This window comes from Sphaeramia orbicularis, chromosome 1, assembly GCF_902148855.1.
Source record: "Sphaeramia orbicularis chromosome 1, fSphaOr1.1, whole genome shotgun sequence".
Lineage (NCBI taxonomy): Eukaryota > Metazoa > Chordata > Actinopteri > Kurtiformes > Apogonidae > Sphaeramia > Sphaeramia orbicularis.
This window is the reverse complement of record NC_043957.1, coordinates 34,391,027-34,406,814: the sequence shown is the minus strand read 5'-3', so window position 1 is coordinate 34,406,814 and position 15,788 is coordinate 34,391,027. Positions and strand designations below refer to the sequence as shown.

General features: G+C 38.6%; 1 pseudogene; it reads left to right on the top strand.

The window, feature by feature from the left end:
- The first annotated feature begins 1,463 nt into the window (after positions 1–1,463).
- Positions 1,464–15,788, top strand: part of LOC115417729 (uncharacterized) — a 60,440-nt pseudogene continuing 46,115 nt past the window's right edge.

Below are 15,788 nucleotides of genomic sequence, written 5' to 3'. Positions count from 1 at the left end.
CAGAGCACCCATATTTCACCCTCGTGTGGAATGATAAAGAAAAAAGTAATTGAGACGTCTGGATCATTCAACGCAATGTTGCCATTAGTGCTGGTGAATCCCAGAGCAGTTTTTCCAGCCTACTGTCTCCATGACGACAACCAGTAGAGCACGCAAAATCCTCTTTTATATATGGCGGTCTCCAAGACTTTGCAGCTGTTGTTATTTGCACAGGCAACCTTAGTAAATCACCTGCAAACCGCAGTTCAACCACACACACAAAATTCTAGATTGTGCACGCAAATTAGTACATGCAAATTTAGATCTTAGTAGATCTGACCTATTGGTGTTTGTCATATAAAATAATTTTGCGGCTCCAGAAAGTCACACTTCATTGTAAAGCGGCTGAAGTATCAGAAAATATATCAATATAAAGACAACACACCTAAAATTTGTGGCGGTGACATCATCGTAACTGCCTCTCTCCATGATCTGAGTCACTGTAGATGTCTCTGTAGCTTCAATGTGACCAGACTTGTGTGATACGGATCGTATTAAATGGGAGTTGAATGTGATTTTAAATTTTGCTCTACAATGTCAGGTGAATATCATACATCATACATTACGAACCAAAATGGAGAAGGAAAAATGTAATGTTGCAGGTTGTTTTGCTTGAAGAATCTTTTATTTTTGCAGATGTGTCCTCTGTACTGAACAGTCATTGTCAGGTCAGGTTTGTGTGTGCTGAACTCGGAGAAAAGGTCAGAAAAAGATCTTATATTGCAGCTTTGTGGTAAAAGCAAGCTGAGTTCATCTTGATTATGAACTTAGGGACTTTCTGTGGTCAATAATTGTTCAAGTGTTAGAACTAGACGTACTTATGGAAACTCTTTGTGATTTAATTCTCGGTGCAAATATCAAACTGAGGTGTGATTAACTCAGGTGAACTTTCTAATGTGTTTTTTGTTAGAATTAGCTTACGTGGAGTTATTGACGTAAGCTGTGACATGTTTTACCCAGCAACAAGTGTTCAACCAGTCACTGAGATTATGTACCAAATATGGAAGTCTTCCAAGTGACTGAAGACTATAAAATGTGATGATGAGATGAGACGAGGGGGAGACGAATAGTGTGTTTGATGCTAGGCTAACTGATAACTGACTTCTTTCTTATTTGTAACCTTTTTCTATTTTTGCCTAAAGCAAATAAATCAAGTTTTGTTTTAACTTTTTAAAATCTCAAACCTTCTTTTTTGGTGGGTTCTTCCATTTCTCCTGGTTTGGTCCGTCCATCCGAAACATAACTGGTGAGTTAAATTAAATTACGTGACCCCCCCTCTGAGGCAGCCCGAATTTAACCGGACAGCCATTTTTACGGAAGTATTGGAGTAAGGTGGAGAAACACCGGCGGTCATGTGTTTCGCATGGGCACGCAGTTTAAGTCAGAGCAAAGCGAAAAGAGTACCCGGTGTATAAAATATAAAGATGTCTGACGCGGTAAATTCATTAACTGAAATTAATTGTGGTTTTTGAAATTTACTGTTACTGGCATGTTCAAGACTTGTAATTATCATGTCTTTTAATAGTTTTTTTACCTCCCTTTCAAAGATTCAGGTAAAATGCACCTAGACACTCGTTTTTTGTGTTTGTATAGCATCTTGTATGACGAGAGATGCGGTTCATTCTGCTACTTTACAGTAAAAGTAGTTGTAGCTTTTTTATTTTTTGCCACAAACTGCCAGTAGACTACTACTAAAATGATCTTTTAAACCGGGGTTCTCAAAGTGGATGTTAACGGGGGTCATAAGATGCTTTTCAGAATCCTCTTAATGTGACCCTTGAGATGAGTTTGTTAGATTAGCGGCAGTAATGTAGCATTTATACTTTGATGGAAGGACATTTGTTTTATGTGTCTCAATGAACACAAGAAGGGCTTTAACTTTGCAAGATAAACAGATTAGATCAATCACGCATAACTAATAATTTGGCAATGACAAACAGGTAAAGCATTGTTCAGCCTACAGGTTTGACCAATAAACTAGGGATGCACCGATACCACTTTTTTCCAGACCGAGTACGAGTATTTACATTTGAGTACTTGCCAATACTGAGTACCGATACGAGTACTTAATAATCCCATTCCAGTTCTTAGTTCCTTTTGCAAATGTGCTTTATTGTCGTTGTCATTAGTCTGACTGGAACAAAGTGCTGCTACTGACATTTAATGTGTTGGAATGAGTGTTTGTCAATTTATCCACCAGGGGGCACCACTCTTAATTAACCATACTGGACAAATACCACGAAGAAGAGTAAAGTTTTTTGAGAAGAAGAAAGTCAGTAATAACAAACATGGAGACGACAGCGGTAACACTAATGTGATACTAATATTGCAGCGTTTTCACTGGTAAGGTTCAAAAAGCGAAGCTTCAGCAGGTAGAGAAAAGAGAAATGTGTGATAAGTTTCATTTTCGTTTCCGCTGGCAGCGGTCTGCACCACTCCATACCCTCATAATATTATAAGTAGGATGGAAACCAGCCCAGCCCTGGGTAGTTGTCATAAATCTGTCAGTAGTTTTTCTCTAACTCACACAGTCGCTCTTTGAACAGATCCTCTACCTCCACGGTTCCTGCTGGTATTCTCTGTCTGGGTATGCATCCGCCAGCACCTGGAAAACGGATGGAATGTACGTAGAGGACAGACAGAACGCTGCATCCATATCTGTCTGTGTCTTTAACGTTACTTGCAGTCGTTACTTTTATCACCATCATTTATTTTGAAAAATCTCCACACTCTTCACACTCCACACACATTATTCCACCACCACGTACCTGCTGCACTGAACTGTGAATGTCACACGGCCGTAAGCGGTATCGGTGTATTTGTATCAATCAGATTACTTTTACCAGTACGAATATAACTATACAAACTGAGTATCGGAGCCGATGCCCAATACTGGTATCGGATCAGTGCATCCCTACAATAAACATTGTAAAACATGCCCATTAACCTAAATAAACATTAGCACAACCCCCCCGAACCCCTGCACATAAAACAGAACACAATGAGTAAATTGTCCAGTACCCACAAATATACCACAGTATCACTGCGTGAGTCCTGTGTGCACATTTTTTTTTTTATGTTTCAGTCACTTCGGGCATAGTGGGGGTTTCCAGTCTCTGGTACCGTTGTCTAGGGGGTTGTGAGTTTAAATTTTTGGGAACCCCTGTTTTAAACTGATAAACATATGTGTAAATTGTGGCACAATGAATGAGATGAAAACATTATTTGTCTCCATTGACTACTGTTCATATTTTTTCCAGTTAGGTTCCATAGGGCACACCAGAAGGGGTGGGACTTTAGCTGGTTTTGGTATCACAGTTATTATTGGGTTTTTGAAGCATCTCTTCTTTGTGTTGGCACGTTATTCATTCTTTCTTTCTTCTTATTCAATTGAACTGATTAAGATCATGAATTTCCCCTCGGGGATTATAAATGTTCATCTCTATCTAGTTCTGTATTTGTATGTTAATATCAAATCCTCTTTTCAAGAAACCTGAATGCTCTACTTGGTTTACTCCAAAAGAAAACAGGATAGTAGTGCATATATACATCTCATCCCAGTAACTGACAGCTGCTGATTATTGCAAAGGCTCTACAGAAATACAAACAATAGTGGTGGCAACTGAAGTGTTTCACTACTGCAGCAACAGAGAAACAGAGTATTGTGTCTTTTAATGAAAAAATAAAATGTATTTGTCAGTTTAGACAGAAAAAGCATTGCATCTGGATTAAAAACAAGTTACAGGATGTTGATTTTTCCCAAAACACCAACAAGGTCAAAGGACATGTTTACCTGTTGCTCTCATCTCCTATTGTTGGAAGCTGTGTAGTAGTAAGACTAATCCATAACACCATGTTGGCATTTAATAATACTAAGGCCTCTGCAAACCACTGTCTCTTCTATAGCCACAGTCAAATTAATTTAAAGTGAGTTTAGCAGTTACAGGAATGTCAAATTAAATTACCATGCTGTGTACATCACAGGCACCTGTGTAAACAACACACTCTGTAAGCCGAATTCTAATATTTATCATGTATACAATGATTTGCATGACAGTGTTTCATATCACAACTACGTATGATCAAAATCTGAATATACTTAATAATCAAGTGATGCCAGGCACAGCAAACCCCGCCCTCGCATGTTTTGTAGTTTATTACCCCGCCCCCCAAAAGGGAGGCAAGGGTACTGTTTTTAGTTCTGTTTGTTTGTTTGTTTGTTTGTTAACACTCTTGCAGCTAACTCTTGAATCCATACCAAATTGGTTTTATAGATTGTCTGTGCACCAGAATAGATCTGATTATATTTTGGGAAAAGTAGGTCAAAGTTCAAATTTTTTATGAATTTTTAAAATCTTTTTTTTCCCATTTACTTATAAAAGGTGAAATTTCAAATGTCTGTTGCAGCAAAACTATTGGTTGAATTCATACCAAATTGGGTTTATAGATTGCCAGTGACCCAGAATAGATGTCATTACATTTTGGGAAAAGTAGGTCGAAGTTCAAATTTTCAGTTTTCATCAGCTGGGTCGATGCCACAATAACCTACAATACATGTGAGGGGAGGGGTTTGTTGTGCCTGGTACCACTTGTTTTGGAATTGATCCAGCTGATGTCATCATGTCTATGCGTGTGCTGATGTCAGCATATCAATTGCCTTTATATATGTGCTAAGTTTGAAGTAAATTGAAACAAAATTGATGACACTGAGAAGCTGCGTTCAGCTTCTGTGCTCCACATGTCTGGAACAAACTCCCAGAAAACCTCAGATCAGCTGAAATGCTGAGTTTATTTAAATCCAGGTTAAAGACCCACCTGTTCTCAGCTGCATTTGAATAGAGTTTGTATTCAGTTCAGATCTGCACTGTTCCTTTTAAGTTTTAAGTTTTTATCTGTTTTATCTATTTATCTGATTTTTTTTGTTTGTTTGTTTTTCTCATGCCTTCTGCTGTAATGCTTTTAATGTTTTATGTAAAGCACTGTGAATTGTCTTATACATGAAATGTGCTATATAAATAAACCTGCCTTGCCTTTTTATAGACAGTTGAAATTTCACTCATTATAAGTTAAATTGGGAAAAAAAGATTTTAAAAATTCATAAAAAAAAAAAAAAAATGGAACTTTGACCTTCTTTTCCCAAAATGTTATCAGTTCTATTCTGGGTCATTGACAATCTATAAACCCAGTTTGATATGAATTCAAACAATAGTTTTGCTGCTAGAATGTTCACCATGAAACAAACAAACAAACAAACAAACAAGCCGAACCAAAAACAATACCCCTTGCCTCCCCTTCGGGGGTCGGGGTAACAAACGAATTATACTACATAATCAGGACACTGGTGTACTTGTAAACATAGACTGTATGTACATGCACAAAATACTCTGATTCTGAAAGAAGGAAGTCCAACAAAAGGTGATTGCATGGCTAATTAAAATGAGTAGTTCACTGTAAATGTCTGTATGTGCAAAGCGGTTTTTCACCTGTGGCAGACGTTCCTCTGAATGATCACAGATTCCCGGTTTTATTTCATCAAAGACATGCTGTGGAAGGTCAAGTTGTTGATATTTGCCAATATCCTCGTTCATAATGTTTAAAAGTGGGTGTGTTTCTCCTCCTGACCAGAAATGTGGGCTTTTCTTCAGAGAAACTTTGTCTCCAAACCTTGGCTAATTGTAAATGGGCTCCATGTATCATGTAAACAAACACTCTTACTCAAGATAAGATAAGATGGTATATGTGGTTGTTATTTCCTGTTATAGTAGTTTGCTTTGTAACATTCTATTTCTGTGAAAAATGTTAGCTGTCGAGTTTTTGTTATGAAATTCCAAACTCTGATGAGCTTATCCCCTAGTGCTGCCTTTGTGGGCTGTCGTACACTCACAAAGGCTAATTTGATGCTTCCATCGTGCACGCTTCAGTAATTTTCAGTCAGTATCTCCTTTTCTTGACCACACACACACACACACACACACACACACACACACACACACACACACACACACACACACTGACATCTTCTTTCACTCCTTACCAATATTCATTTTCACACAGTCATTATAACAAATTGAATGCATGGGGTTCAATTCCTTTACAGTAACACAACTTCAATACCAAATGATGACATGCACGACAGTCGCTCACATAACAAAGCCACTCAGTTTCTCACCAATTACTCCTTTTCCATTTCCTTAACACTTTGTGGCAGACCTGCCTGTCTCCAGGTACTGTGTGATTAATGAAACATTATTAGAGGGAAGTGAACATTTCTAGAGAGTATAAAATATGTGGGATGTCACTCCACAGATTCAGTCATTATATTACATTATATTATAATATGAAAAAGTCATGTTTTTGCATTCTTTGAGTTTCTCACTTTACTGTTTTGCTACAGCCATGAGACATCAGAGAAACATTTTTAAATGTTTAATTGCTCCTTTTAACTTCCTAGTTCCTTATCTCACTTATTAAAAAGGTCTTTGATTTCCTGCTTAACAGTTGTACATGTAAATTGTGCATTTATGCTGCCCTAGTGTAAAGCAACAGAATGCCCATACTCAATAAAACTACACTTCAACGCATTTTAAAACGTGTACTTTTATGTCTAATATATAGAAAGCCAATACAATTCATGTTGAAAGGCTAATCTTTTTATTAAAATGTTTTTATGCCCTTTGGTTTGTGCCATCATTTACACATATGATGCTTGTTAATAGAGATGGGAATCGATAAGAATTTAAAGATTCTGATTCCATTATCGATTTTGCTTATCGATCCGATTCCTTATCTTATCTTATCGATTCTCATTGGGTGAAGGAATAAAAGAGTACAAACGGGTGTGTTTGCATTAACTGTCTTTTATATTTCCATCTCTGCACAGATAATATAACATATACAGTATGTACAAATAATAAGAACAGATGACGCCGGGCCTGGTTTGGGGAGGAGGGGGGGTGGGGGCTACAGTGAAAGTGAAACTAAAGATGTTTTACTAATTCCTCAATTACCGTATTTCCACTACGTGGAACCGGGTTGACTCGGCTCGTCTCCCGTTGTTGTGCACCTCATTTCCTTTCCCCTACCTTCGGAAACTTGTATTTGAGGGGGTACAACGTTTGTTGCCTGCACTGGAACCGGAACTGGGTCCAGATGACGGCCTGGTCTTCGCTCTGCCGCTAGATTCATAAGCGTCACTAAGTAGCGTATCAACTATGTGACATTCCTGTAAATGATTCACATGCTGTGGACAAATGCTTGAGTATATTAGAAGGATTCCACCCTTTTGAAGACATGGAAGCTTTGACAGTGTTACAAGTGGACCTGGTGTCGACTTTTTAGACCGTTTCTGCCTTGACGCCATGTTGACTACGTTCTGACCAAAAGAATGCAGCGTACGCATGACGTCATCACACATGCGCAATGAAGGCGGAATCAATAAGCAGAATCGTTAAGCAGGCAGGCAAACGATTCCAAGGAATCGAGCTACTGGGATCCGATTCTCAAAAAGAACCGGTTCTCGATTCCCATCCCTACTTGTCAAGTTAAAAGACAGTTTTACAAGTCAAGAAAGTTGCAGTTTATTGTGAAACTGTTGAAATATCAGACTGTGAAAAATATGTAAATATAAGTACATCCAGGGTGTACCCCACCTTCACACATAGGTAGCTGGGATAGGCTCCAGCACCCCTGTGACCCTCTTGAGGATGAAGTGTTTCAGCAGAGGACTGACTGACTGACACCCCAAAGTTATGGAGGTCACTTCATTGGAACTATCTCTGTCCATTATCTGTTCAGAGGTGTTGAAGATGTCTCTGCGGCTACAACCTGATCACACTTGTTCACACATGTTGATCACGGTGACCTGTTTTAACATTTTTTTCAGCTCTTTCATCTTTAAGAATAAGGTCAAATGTGCAGAGGGTGTGGCTGTTTTGGCATTGATGTGTGTCTCATGTGGAAAGATGCAGTCCATTCAGCTATTTAACACAACTCTAGCTGTACCTTCATTTTTGCCACAAACTCCTTTGGTTAGGTCACATGGGGCACACAAAAAGGGGTGGGCCTCACTCTCATTGCATGTGATATACAGTCCATTAAGCTGTTTAATACAAAACTAATTGTTTATTTACTATCTTTCCCACAAACTGTCACTTTTTTGACTTGTAAAATTACCCTTTAAATAGACAAACATCATATGTGTAAATGGTGATACAAGTCAAATGTAATTTAAAAAAAACATAAATAAATAATTATCTCTCACCCTTGATTGATGTTTTTGTTTTTTCCTCAGTTAGGCTCCACTGGGTGGGACTTCATGGGCTGGATCTACTAAAGGTCTGCATGTATAAAAAGTGTGTAAACCTATTGCACACACAAAAAAATGTACAAACTGATTTACTAACAGTGTGCACTAAGGGTTGCGTCTTTCAAAGGTGCAAAATAACATGTCGGTATCCAGTATGTTTGCCGCAATAACTATGTAATATGGGGCGTTTACATACAGTTGTGTGTGCGCTGGGAGGAGAAAATGTAAATATATTAGTTTAGCACACGCAAAGTGATTTATCAAACCTGAAAGCAATTTTGCTGATAGAAACTGTGTCCATATTTAACACGCATTAAAAGGAGGGGCAAACGGTTTGTATGCATAATTGAGCACACATGGAAGTGGTTACTGTTGCAAGAGGGAGACATCGAAATGATGAAACAAGACGCAGGGAACGCATTTTTCACCTTCAAGTGAAAATTTTTGGAATAAATGAAGAAAAAACAATTGAGATGTATGCAGAGGCTGCTTTTCCACTTAATCTGATGAATATGATTAAAAATACGCACCGACATTCGGCTACAGTGTGACAAAATTATGTGCATCTGACAGTCATTCAAGCCAACAAGCCCCCCCCTCAGCCTCTAAAATGAAGCTGGTGCTGCTGTCCAGTAATGCCATTTTAGGCTACTAGATCGAGGGGTGTCAAACTCATTTTCTTTCAGGGGCCACATTCAGCTCAATTTTATCTGAAGTGGGCCGGACCAGTAAAATAATAGCATGAGTGCCAATAAATAATGGCAACTCCAAATTGTTTTAGTGCAAAACATAACATTCAATTATGCCAATATTTACATTTACGAACTATCCAAACACAAAGCATGTGAATAACCTAAGTAAAATTTTATCAAAATTATGCCTCGATTTATCATTTACATTTATGCGTTTGGCAGATGCTTTTTTCCAAAGCGACTTACAGGGGAAAACCAAAATTAAAAATAAAATAAAATACAAGAATAGATTAAAGATATAAAGCAGCTGTACAATTAAAAACAGTGTCGTACAGAAGAATGAAAAAGTTAAATGATGGACTAAAATACAAGAATAGATTAAGAAGACATAAAAACAGCTGTACAATTAAAACAGTGAAATAAAAATACCAAGTAAAACAGAATAAACACAATAATAGATTTGAAATGGAATGTTTGAAAGTGTTAGGACAGGAGGTGGTCTTGGAAGAGCTGGGTCTTCAGGAGCTTCTTGAAGACAGGCAGGGATGCCCCATTTATACATCATTTATACATATGCGTTATAGGTCAGATCTACAAAGGCACAAAACATTTAGTAACAGTCAGAATATTGTTAAAATTGCACTTAATTTTCTTCAGACATTTCAGGTTGTTCATATTTGTTCAAGTTATTCACATTTTAAAGGATAGTTTGTTCATGTAAACATTTTCATAATTCAATGTTTTTTTCCACTGAATCAAAGAGAAAAAAATTGGTGTTGTCATTATTTATAGGTTATTATGATATTATTTTTGAGCTCGACGCACTAACTTGCACTTTGCAAATTCATCCCACGGGCCGGATTGGAACCTTTGGTGGGCCAGTTTTGGACCCCGGGCCACATGTTTGACACCTGTGTTCTAGATGAACTAGGGGATGTTTTAGGACCAGTCACAAGGAGGAGTCATGCAATACCTTCTATGACAAACCTCCTCCAACGTTACATTTCCTTGCGTCTGGATCATTCCAGCGCACTGTTGCCATTAGTGCTGGTGTATCCCAGAGCAGTTTATCCAGTGTATTGTCTCCATGACGACAACAAGTAGTGCACACAAAATCCTCATCTAAATACCTGTTAAATGCACCTGTTGTCATTTGCGCAGGCAGTCTTAGTAAACCACCTATAAACCGTGGTTCAACCCCACACATAAAATTCTAGATTGTGCATGTATATTAGTACATGCAAATTGGGATCTTAGTAGATCTGGCCCCATGTGTCACGTTTATAGCACCTCAGCTGCTGTGAAAAGTTTAACCCTTTCATGCATGAATTATGAGAACCTTAGTCAAGATTTTTTTTCCCTGGAGTGTTTTTATACCTCCTTTGGCATAAAAAAATAAATAAATAAAAAATTGCCATTTTTTTCATGGAGTTACAAAAATGTCCATGCGTTTCATTTTTTAAGTAAAGAAATATGTATTTAAAACCCAATATCAGAAAGTAAAATGAAAACAATGAAATAAAAATTTTTTTAAGGCTGCTAATTTGATGTTTTCTCACATTTTACCATACTCCAATGCTAGTTATTACCTCATATAATATGCAAAAAAACAACTCTTTTTGTCAAACAAATAACAGCTGATTTACACTTAAACATGTTACTGCAGATCAGGTTTATCCAGAACAGCAAAGTTACAGTAATGGTATGATTTGCAGTGTATTATGGGATGTTGCATAAGTGTCCACTGTGTTGGCTGATATGAAGCTAAAACAACAAAACCTATGAATATACAAGAGAACAGCTGGAGAAGAACTGTCAACTGGAGTGACCACAGTGCATGAAAGGGTTAACCTTAAGAAATAAATAAGACTTATCAGTCATTAACCACCACTGAGCATTAAAGTAGATCAGACCATTTGCACCATTTGGCAGACGAGGCTGTGCTACCCATAGGATTTCAAACCACAGTGTGAGATTAAGTGAAAATGTGGTAAAGGGCCTAAGGGGCTGTAGAGAACAGAAAATGCTCTCTACATTATTGAAATATGAAAAAAAAAAAAAAAAAAAACAGAAAAAAAAACATGCTGCTCAAAACCAATTAGTCCTATGAAGTAAAATTTGTTCCAAACAAAAAGAAAACTGAAGCTGGTGTGGTGACAGGAGACATGAGGATTGTCAATAACAGTAAATAATAGTAAATGGTTATAACCGTTGTACCATGATGGGTAGTTATGTGCAAAATACTCTGCCTTGAAAGTAAAAAAGCTTCATTTGTGGCACTAAAAATATAACACAAATGATGCAAGTGTGTTCTTTTTAATGCAAATTAGTGCATCTACTCAGCCATTAGACAGTCTAAGTCTGTGTTCACACTGCAGGTCTTTAAGCTCAAGTCAGATTTTTGCTGAAATAATTGTTTTTTGCGTGGTTCACATTATAATTTAAATGTGACTCTTATCAGACTCATGTATGAACAGCCTATGTCCTTGGAGTGACCCACAGGCACAGAAATGTAAACATGGAGCAAATATGGATTTTATCAGGTCCCACCTCCTCCAGCACAGAAATGTCATGTCTATCGTATTTCAGTGACGTAAAAGTTGGATGAAATGTGACATGACCACTCAGACCGAGCTCACACTGCAAAACATTCTACACATTTGATTTAAGAGCACATATGAAAGAGGCCTGGGTCCGATCTGCAGTAGGAGCATTACCCAAGTATTTGTTCCTTCAATTTGTTTGTCCACATTTTCTAAAATCAATCTGGATTTTGAAGATACACTGTTCAGATTGTCACAAGTGACCAGGTTTGATTTATACATCCAAACATGGCCATTCTATCTGCAAGGGATGCTATGGTGACAACGTAAGTATCAGTAAGTATATCGCGCGCTGCACCCCCGCCCCCCCAATGAAAACTGGAGATTCAATGGCACTAAATATGTAAATCAACCAATGTCATCCTTCATTCGGGGGGGGGGGTATGTTACAGTAAGAGCTTGTGCTAATTACAGCTAATACAAAACAATTAATTGACTCCGTCCATCCATCCATTATTTTCCGCTTCTTCCGGGGCCGGGTCGCGGGGGTAACAGTCTAAGCAGGGACGCCTAGGCTTCCCTCTCCCCAGACACCTCCTCCAGCTCTTCCGGGGGGGGACCCCGAGGCGTTCCCAGGCCAGCCAAGAGACATAGTCTCTCCAACGTGTCCTGGGTCTTCCCCGAGGTCTCCTCCCGGTGGGACATGCCCAGAACACCTCCCCAGGGAGGCGTCCAGGAGGCATCCGAAACAGATGCCCGAGCCACCTCAGCTGGCCCCTCTCGATGCGGAGCAGCAGCGGCTCTACTCTGAGCTCCTCCCTGGTGATTGAGCTCCTCACCCTATCCTTAAGGGTGCACCCAGCCACCCTGTGGAGGAAACTCATTTCGACCGCTTGTATCTGGGATCTCGTCCTTTTGGTCATGACCCAGAGTTCATGACCATAGGTGAGGGTAGGAACGTAGATTGACCGGTAAATCGAGAGCTTCGCCTCTCGGCTCAGCTCCTTCTTCACCACAACTGACCGATACAGCAACTGCATCACTGCAGACGCTGCACCCATCCATCTGTCAATCTCACACTCCATCCTTCCGTCACTCATGAACAAGACCCCAAGATACTTGAACTCCTCCACTTGGGGCAAAGACTCCCCACCAACCCGGAGAGGGCAGACCACCTTTTTCAGGTTGAGAACCATGGCCTCAGATTTGGAGGTGCTGATCCTCATCCCGCTCGCTTCACACTCAGCTGCAAACCGCCCCAGGGCACGCTGAAGGTCCAGGTTTGATGAGGCAAACAGGACAACATCATCTGCAAAAAGCAGAGATGAAATCCTGTGGTCCCCAAACCGGACCCCCTCTGGCCCCTGGCTGCGCCTAGAAATTCTGTCCATAAAAATTATAAACAGAACCGGTGACAAAGGGCTAACTGACTCCGTGTTGAACTTAATTATTTTTTTTTTTTTTTTACTCTTTATTCTCTTTTTGATGTCAAGTTAGGAAGCTACTCATCAAAATAAAAGTCTGCTATATCCAAACCCAAAGTTCCCCTTTACATTTACATAGTCAAAATAAAAACAACATGCCAAGATGCAATTACAGAAGTGAATTTAGCAATTGTACTCAGGGTTATTTAGACAGGCGGTATGTCTTTCATGCCAGGTGTATACAGTACAGTACAGTACAGGTAACATATAACCAAGTATTTGGAAAAACAAGTATATTCTCATGTGTCTTTACCTTTCATCCACATGAAAACTTGGGTTTAGGTCATTGAAAAGGATTATTTCTGAAAACTCCAGCCAAAGTTAAGTTTTTGGAAAACTTGTGTATACAGGGGGGAAATTTAGGGTCCCGAACATCATAGTATGTGACAAAAATGCATAAAAGTCATGTGTGCAATCTTTGTTATCTAACTGTAACCCCATGATAGTGCTCTACAGTGTATTTATGCAGATGTTTGTGAATGAAAACTTTTCTGAAAATGTGCTGTGTATGATGGCATTATTGAAAATGGTGGTGGGGAAATATGTGTTTCTATAAATACTCGGCTATGTGTACATGTCAACGTTATAATACTTTTGGATTTTTCATTATAGTTTAGTTTTATTTAGTTTTGACTTTTTTTTTTCTCTAATTCAGTTAGTTTTAATTTGTTTTTAGAGCAGGTTTGCTAGTTTTTATTAGTTTTCATTGTTTTCTAAATGCTTACTTTTAGAATTAATTTTAGTTTGTTGTATCTTTTATCTTCTTCGCTGTCGTATTCAAATAAATCCCATACAGGACTCTATTTTTTTCCAACTTTAGTCTCCATGTTTCCGGGTAGAGTTGGGACGAGAAGACGACTCTAAACGACAAGTGACAAGACGTGACGGACTGTGAAGTACCGTACGGTGCAGCTAGCAAAAATTGCTCGAGCGAAATAAATCGATTTCTTATCAGTCTGACATTGACAAAGACGAAAACGAAGGGAATTTTATCCATATTTTTTATATGTTTTAGTTAGTTTTGTAAACACACAATACAGTTTCAGTTAGTTATCATTTTTTTCTTTTAATTATAGTTTTTATTTATTTCAGTTAACGAAAATGTCTTTTCAATTCTAGTTTTCGTCATTTTGTTAGTTTTCGTTAACGATAATGACCTTGGTACACGTGGTCTTACTTGTTTGATTCTCATTTAATCTTTCCAGCTTTGTCTGTACAGAAACCTCCTCCTAAAGAACCCCCCCCCCCCACCATACAACTCATTTTCAGTATTACAGTGTTAATATAACCATCCATCGCTGTTTTCAAGTAGCAGTATGGATTCAGCTCAGCACGTCCATCACTCTGAATTTGAGGCTGTTGTGTTTTGCATATTGAGTGATGCAAAAAGGACCCTCTGAAATCTGATTTTGGCAGTTAGAGCTCCCAAGACAAATCTGTAGAAATCCAGCTGGAATTGCATTTCTATCTACCTACAAATATGATTTGGATCTGATATGAAAAAAATGCATATTGTGTAGTTTGACTGCCAAAATAACACAGAAGAAGTATTAACATAAACAGAGAGAAAAGGTAAAGTGCTGTATATCAGCATCAGTATTAGTCATTTTCCTTTTTAGCAGCATGTGCATCACCCATAGAGGTTTACACATACATACATACAGGGTGGGGAAGCAAAATTTACAATATTTTGAGGCAGGGATTGAAGGACAGTGTATGACCAATTAGTTTATTGAAAGTCATGAGAATTTATTTGCCACAAGAAAATTGACAGAATAGAAAATGTTTTTATTCTATGTGTCCTCCTTCTTTCTCAATAACTGCCTTCACACGCTTCCTGAAACTTGTGCAAGTGTTCCTCAAATATTCGGGTGACAACTTCTCCCATTCTTCTTTAATAGTATCTTCCAGACTTTCTCGTAATAGTTTTGCTCATAGTCATTCTCTTCTTTACATTATAAACAGTCTTTATGGACACTCCAACTATTTTTGAAATCTCCTTTGGTGTGACGAGTGCATTCAGCAAATCACACACTCTTTGACGTTTGCTTTCCTGATTACTCATATGGACAAACGTTTCTGAAAAGGTATGGATAATAGTGTTAGGTATGATTATGACATTAATATATGTTTGGTTTCAAAACAATTGACGTAGTGCCTGCTGAGAAAAAACAACTAAATATTCATTGTAAATTTTGCTTCCCCACCCTGTACATGCACACACATGCACATCAGGGGGTTTGTTATTACAGATCTGAATCAGAGACAGCATTTACACCCTGCAGAGTAATGGACTGAAATTGGAAATAATGTATGCATATTTGTTTGTGTAAGTGTTTGTGTTTTCCCAGGAGAGAGCATGTTAGTACTTAGGCTCCCACCAAATACTGTGCAGGGAATCTTTCAGCTAATCACATTAGCTTGTGTGCCTACAAGGCTGCCAGGGTTTCATCAAAGTCCAGTGGACTCTGGTTATAAAGAACTAGTAAGCAGAAGCAGCTGTGGAGATCAAGCAGACGGGAGAGAGCAATCTAAAGTCAGTGACAGATCTTCCTGAATCAGTGAGAGATGAAATGAAATGTTTCATCTCTCTTGAAAGAAAAATAAGAGAGAGACGTAGGGAATGAGCCTGTGTTTGATTCTGCTGTGAACATCCACTGTGTACAGATCGCACTGGTGGATTCAAAGCCGGATGGGTGGTTCTGTCTACCTGTTTGCATCATGC